The 7028-nt window shown below is 42.8% G+C and overlaps 1 protein-coding gene across 2 annotated transcripts in view; it reads left to right on the top strand.

Annotated features, from left to right (window-relative positions):
- Positions 1–5172: 5172 nt before the first annotated feature.
- Positions 5173–7028, top strand: part of xpnpep1 (X-prolyl aminopeptidase (aminopeptidase P) 1, soluble) — a 22649-nt gene continuing 20793 nt past the window's right edge. For both annotated transcript variants that reach the window (XM_084441017.1, XM_084441016.1), the window contains exon 1: positions 5173–5274. The gene's annotated coding sequence lies outside the window, so the exon portion shown is untranslated. The remainder of the gene's footprint in view (positions 5275–7028) is intronic.

Raw genomic sequence — 7028 nt, 5'->3', positions numbered from 1 at the left:
ACCACTATGTTTAAACCATTGAGACAAACACCAGCTTGGAGATATGTCACAGCACAATGGAGTGGGCATTTTGACTCTGCTTCCGCCTGGGCTTGGACTCTTGTTGCGCTACCTGCCATGTGAGAAGCCATAGATGGTTTCACACGGACTTAAACATCACAATCACAAGGTTTGCATGCAAATGTCACAGGTGCAGGTGTCATGGAGGTTTCAGTGGTCTCTACTAAATGTTTGTTAAAATAAAGGCACCACGAGGGGCAAAAACCAAAACCAGAGACTAAACAATGAAACCAAGGTATACTGTACACTCAGCAAGCGGAGAACAAAAGACAACGCTTACAAGTTGGCACAGGACAACACCAGGGACAACACACAGCTACAGGACAACACCAGGGACAACACACAGGACAACACCAGGGACAACACACAGGACAACACCAGGGACAACACACAGGACAACACCAGGGACAACACACAGCTACAGGACAGCACCAGGGACAACGCACAGCTACAGGACAACACCAGGGACAACACACAGGACAACACCAGGGACAACACACAGGACAACACCAGGGACAACACACAGCTACAGGACAGCACCAGGGACAACACACAGCTACAGGACAACACCAGGGACAACACACAGGACAACACCAGGGACAACGCACAGCTACAGGACAACACCAGGGACAACACACAGCTACAGGACAACACCAGGGACAACGCACAGGACAACACCAGGGACAACACACAGCTACAGGACAGCACCAGGGACAACACACAGCTACAGGACAACACCAGGGACAACACACAGCTACAGGACAGCACCAGGGACAACGCACAGCTACAGGACAACACCAGGGACAACACACAGGACAACACCAGGGACAACACACAGCTACAGGACAACACCAGGGACAACACACAGGACAACACCAGGGACAACACACAGCTACAGGACAACACCAGGGACAACACACAGGACAACACCAGGGACAACACACAGGACAACACCAGGGACAACACACAGCTACAGGACAGCACCAGGGACAACGCACAGGACAACACCAGGGACAACGCACAGCTACAGGACAACACCAGGGACAACACACAGGACAACACCAGGGACAACGCACAGCTACAGGACAACACCAGGGACAACACACAGGACAACACCAGGGACAACACACAGCTACAGGACAACACCAGGGACAACACACAGCTACAGGACAACACCAGGGACAACACACAGGACAACACCAGGGACAACGCACAGGACAACACCAGGGACAACACACAGGACAACACCAGGGACAACACACAGGACAACACCAGGGACAACACACAGGACAACACCAGGGACAACACACAGGACAACACCAGGGACAACACACAGGACAGCACCAGGGACAACACACAGCTACAGGACAGCACCAGGGACAACACACAGCTACAGGACAGCACCAGGGACAACACACAGGACAACACCAGGGACAACACACAGGACAGCACCAGGGACAACACACAGGACAGCACCAGGGACAACACACAGGACAACACCAGGGACAACACACAGCTACAGGACAGCACCAGGGACAACACACAGCTACAGGACAGCACCAGGGACAACACACAGCTACAGGACAACACCAGGGACAACACACAGCTACAGGACAACACCAGGGACAACACACAGCTACAGGACAACACCAGGGACAACACACAGCTACAGGACAACACCAGGGACAACACACAGCTACAGGACAACACCAGGGACAACGCACAGCTACAGGACAACACCAGGGACAACACACAGGACAACACCAGGGACAACACACAGCTACAGCAAATAATGAACAGAATGAACAAGAGGGAAGCTACATGTAGGCTATATATACACAGACTAACAAGACGGGTGGATCCCAATCAAACAATCAGAGGCACTGGTCTCCTCTCAATCAGAGTCAATTTAGTGGAGACATTGCTGTTGCACTATAGGATTGTGGGTAGTGTATTTTTTTTCTTGTATGAGCAGCAGTAGTTTGAGGGGAGAAAATGAGCATAGACTTCAAAATACTGTCAAAAGTTCCATTTTGGAATAAAATTCACACTACAGTACCATCGACCATGTCATGAAAACTTTGGAGATCTGGAGAACATTGGAGATTTATTTGCAGTAGCTGCATGTACTGTTTATAATAAAACATTTTTATGCGTTGTGGGCTCATTTTTTGATATTTCAAAAATCTGTGAAGATCGTTTGTGGAGAGCAGTCTGAAGATGTAGTGTAGCAATCAGTGTGTCAATTGACCCAAAAATGTGGGAGGAGTAGGATTTGATAGGTTTGACAGATTTTGAGAAAAACAGAGTGATGGCCTTCAGAATTCCTGCCAGCTCAAAGCATATGGAAGTTTCTGCTCAAAGTGATTGCATGTACGGCTGATTTGTTATTTAAGTTTTAAACTTTACAGTAGACAGTTGCTGTAGCGCCACCATCAGGACTATTGGCCCACAATGCCAGTTGAGGACTTCTGGCATAGAACTGGACCTGTGAGCAAAGTTTGGTGATTTTTTCATGCATGGGAAGTGAGACTTCCTAGGAAGAAGAAGAAGAAGATTCAGATTCAGAATATTGAGAAATACGAGAGGGACCGTCATGTGAGTCTGGAGTCCCTATACAAACACACACTAAACATCTTAGACAAGAAGCTAATGCACTTCCATCACTGTAGGATACTGTAGAAATACAATCTACTCAGCTTTGACCATTTTAGAGTATTTTCAAATGAGTGTATGTTTTACAAAATCCTAAATGGTTTGGCCCCTCCTCCATTACGTGACCTTGAGTAACTCGTTCAGTGAACTCTATTAGATCTTTCTGAATAGCCTCTATACAAGACTGCATTATACCATTTTGTCGCGCTGTATTCAGGCAATCAGCCTTCTCTGTGAGAGTCACACATCAATGGAACACCCTATCTGAAGATGGGAGATGTAGTCCTGTCAGGACTTTTAAACCGAGCTTAAAAGTCTGTTAAAAGCTGCTCAGTCATGCACCCATTGAGTCTTATTGTTTTTTTGTTTTTGACAAGCATACGTGCTGTGTTGTATTTTGTGTGTTCTTATGTTGTCTTAGACTGTATTGCTTGTTACTGTGTTTTGTATATTAACCTGCCATGGGAACTGCAGATGTAAATTAGCTTCAAGCTAGAATCTGGTACAGTGCATCATATGTTGTTATGTATGTTTTAACTGTACACTGTCCCTTTTTAACAAATAAAATGAATGAATGAATGAATGAATGAATGAATGAAAACAGTGTCCTACAAATTTACAAAAATGAGATGATCATGGAGATGAGTGACATAAATTTTGTGACAGCTAATTTACATATTTTTTTGTCAGTGCGCCTGACGATTAGACCATAATTATCAGTTGCCTAGCTGGGTGACGCCTCTGCTTGACAGCACTTAACCACTGATTCATCATGGGAGGAATTCACAGAGAAACTTTTTTTTTTTTTTCTTTTTAACAACCTTTTGTCTAATCTCAAGCTCCTAGATCAGCGCTTCTACTCTGGGACTCTTGGTGAATATGGGTCTGCTGCTGTTTCTCAGCCTGTGTGATCAGCCCCTTCTGAGAGATAAATAGATGGTCTTTCTTGTGTCAAACAATGGACAATTCTGCCCATTCAACAAACCCTCAGAAAGCCTGAAATTGCCGGGTAACCTGATGCTAGGGTTGTGTGTGTGTGTGTGTGTGTGTGTGTGTGTGTGTGTGTGTATGTGTGTGAGAGAGAGAGAGTGGGAAACAGGAGCAGTGTATAGCTGGATCACACACACAGTATGGTTGAAAAAAACAACAGCCCTTTACAACCTCTCAGTCAGAGCACTGGGAATAACTTCTGTAGAGGGAATGATTTGGTGTAGAATAGAAGACACACTCTGTCCCCCCCTCTCTTTCTCTCTCTCTCTCTCTCTCTCTCTCTCACTCCATCGCTGACCTTATCCACTGTGCTTGGAACAGGGGAGGTGACTGCAAAGATGTTGAGTACCATCAAGGACAGTCGGAAGATGGGCCCCTTCAGAGAGAAGCCGCGCTGCTTCAGTAAGTATGCGTCACGGAAAGACTGAGCTCACCCCATTAAGCCGCATTTTAGACGGAGATATATTTAGAAACCTACGTATATCTGTCTATCTAAAATGGGGTTTATGTAGGCTATAGGTGGGATTTTCTGAATGTGTCAGAACATGCTACTGTACATACACGCGCTTCAGACACAGCTGCCATTACCATATTTGAGCTTAATCTTTCCTTATCCACGAAAAACCGTTAAGAGTCATTCAGTGGCTATGAAATTCCACTCCCTTTGAAATTTCCCTATGAGATTTCCCTCCATTTCAAAACATTGTCCAATCTGTCTTCAGGGAGTGCCGGTCTGTGGCTGGAGCCTAGCAGGTATCTAATGGGGTTGACGATATCCATGGCCTTCGTCCTGCACTTTCTTATCCAGCAGTAGTTCTCCGATCTGTGGCTAATGTATATTTTATTGTACTCAAATGTGTTGTCTTGTAGTCTTGTTGGTTTTAGAAGTCATAAATCATTATTTATTTTGGAAGACAATTGTTCCCTAATCAAAAAGTCATATTGGATTTTTTTTAAATTGGAACCTATAGCCTAGGACATTTGGACTAGAGTTGTCAATGTCAATGTTTATTTTATTATATTGTTTGATTGTTTTCTGGTATTTTATTAAGAAAACACTTACGTGGGGGTTGTTAGTTTGTTAGTCTGACAAATCTGCTTTAGTCTTTCAAATACCTTTATACGTGTTCTTTGAGTCTTCATGTAAATTGTGTATTTTTTCAACATTGTAAATATGCATTTTTCTTGCATTTGAGTGTTCACTGCCTTATTCCCATTTGAAACAAAAATGTTCATTTATGAATCAGAATGTACATTTTGAGCAGAAAATCTGCAAAATCTGAATGTTATTAAATATGTGCTGCTGTACACTGTGAAGAATAAATCATTCAGTCGCTGAATAATAAAATAACTGTATTTTTCACACTAGACTACGATTTATTTCATAGCAGTATTTTCAATGGAAGGAGGCGAGTCGGCATCTCTGCTCGTTTACTGGTGGATAGTCGCGTCACGTGACCAGGTGACCAGAAACGTCATCGATGGAATGGCAGCCTCCTGCTTTGTAAATTAGGAAAATACATTGAACGAGTGTTTACAACGCAAGAACCACAGTTCAAAGGTAAATAGGTGCGTGTGCTACGACCTCATCCGCTCACAGCCTACTGAGAAACTTTATGAAAAGGGATAAGTAATACCATGCGAATGAGCAATGAATGGGAATGAAAACCGTGTTGTCATTTGGAAGATCGCGTGGATGTGAACTTGGACGCATGTTTCTATCAGAGCGCTGATTCGCTTGCCCAATATGGACAGAGAGCCTGTCTGCAAACATAATGCTTTATTTATAATGTGAGCAAGTCATTTTCAGTCAGTTTGCTCAACTTTACTTGCACTAAACGTGATCCTGCCACACCTACCCAGATCAATTGCGACAGTGGCTGCTAGATCATTAAATTGCAGTTTTATAAGATAACGAGATGAAATCAGTAAATATACATCAGGATAGTAACAGAATTAATGGAAGATAAACACGTAGCTATCTAAACTGTGTAGGGAACGCTATGAATGATACTGATGACGCTCGCTGGTAAACAATAATCGCTCAGCCATTTCAGCCAATTGCAGAACTCATCGATGTCCGCGTTGATGTGATTGGTTGATGCTCAATGTAGGAATCGATGAGTTTTGAAACCACACTGCCACGTGAAACAACACTTAACTGAGCACATAACGGTGAGACGACACACATGGGGCCTCATTTATCATTGTGGATACACCCTTTTTCATTTACACCTGATTTTTGTACTTGCTTTTCTCCGCAAATAATGTGATGTATCATGCCAAAACTCGATGGGGAATATTGTGATATCTATACACAATATTTCCCATTTTGTCATGATAGTCATGATGCATCACATTATTTGCAGAGAAAAGCAAGTACAAAAATCAGGTGTAAATGAAAAAGGGTGTATCCACAATGATACACGAGGCCCCTGAACTGTGAGGATCGGTGCTAGCAAATTGCTTTTAATGTCCTCAGTCAATCTGCGTGAGTTTGTTTGTGTAAGGGCCCCATTATTATAATTTCTACACAAGTCCAGTGCAATTAAGTGGTTTGTGTGGAATTGCATGATGTTTGTTTTCTGTTATGTTTTCTTCTTTTATTTCTTGGTAGGTTTTGATGTTTTGGGGAGATTCAAACATCATTAAAAAATCAGGATTGTAATCTGTTAATATTTAACCAGTGTGTCTGACACAGCTGCTTATAAGCATTTTGAAATATGACTTGCTAAGGTGTAAGGTCCAGAAGTCAACTGTGGCTTCTACAAGCTCAACGTTAAGTAACAGATACACATCCGATACGCAGTCACTCTGAACCAACATGGGTGTGCTAGACTCAGGTAACTAGCTGGTTGTAGCCTAATACTATTGTTGCTTTGTTCACAAACATTACAGGTAGGGTTTCCTATTCACTCTACGTAGTTGATTAATTAATGCGGTTTGTTTTTGTGTGTGTGTGTTAATTGTATCCTCTACTCCACACCCTGTCTTCTGTGACCAGAGTATCTTTTACCTCTTATCAGTCGTCCTTGCCTAGTCAAGTTGAAAGCCATAATAATAACAAATCTGATTTATTAAGCGCATTTCTCTAACCCAAGGCGCTGTACAAGGATAAATAAATATAATAAAAAATGTTTAAAAAACAGTAAAAAGGTCAGTAAAAAAAGTAGAGATAAAAATATAAAAAATGTATTCAACACAAGTCTTTAAATGCCAGTCTGAAAAGATGTGTTTTAAGGACATCTTTGAAGGTCTTGAGAGTCTGCCTCTTGATGGGAGGTCTTGAGACTGCCTCTTAGACCTGTTCCTCTGTTCTGTGG

Source organism: Borostomias antarcticus, assembly GCF_949987555.1.
Source record: "Borostomias antarcticus genome assembly, chromosome: 7".
Classification (NCBI taxonomy): domain Eukaryota; kingdom Metazoa; phylum Chordata; class Actinopteri; order Stomiiformes; family Stomiidae; genus Borostomias; species Borostomias antarcticus.
The sequence above is the reverse complement of the archived record's forward strand: the minus strand, read 5'-3'. Positions and strand labels throughout refer to the sequence as shown.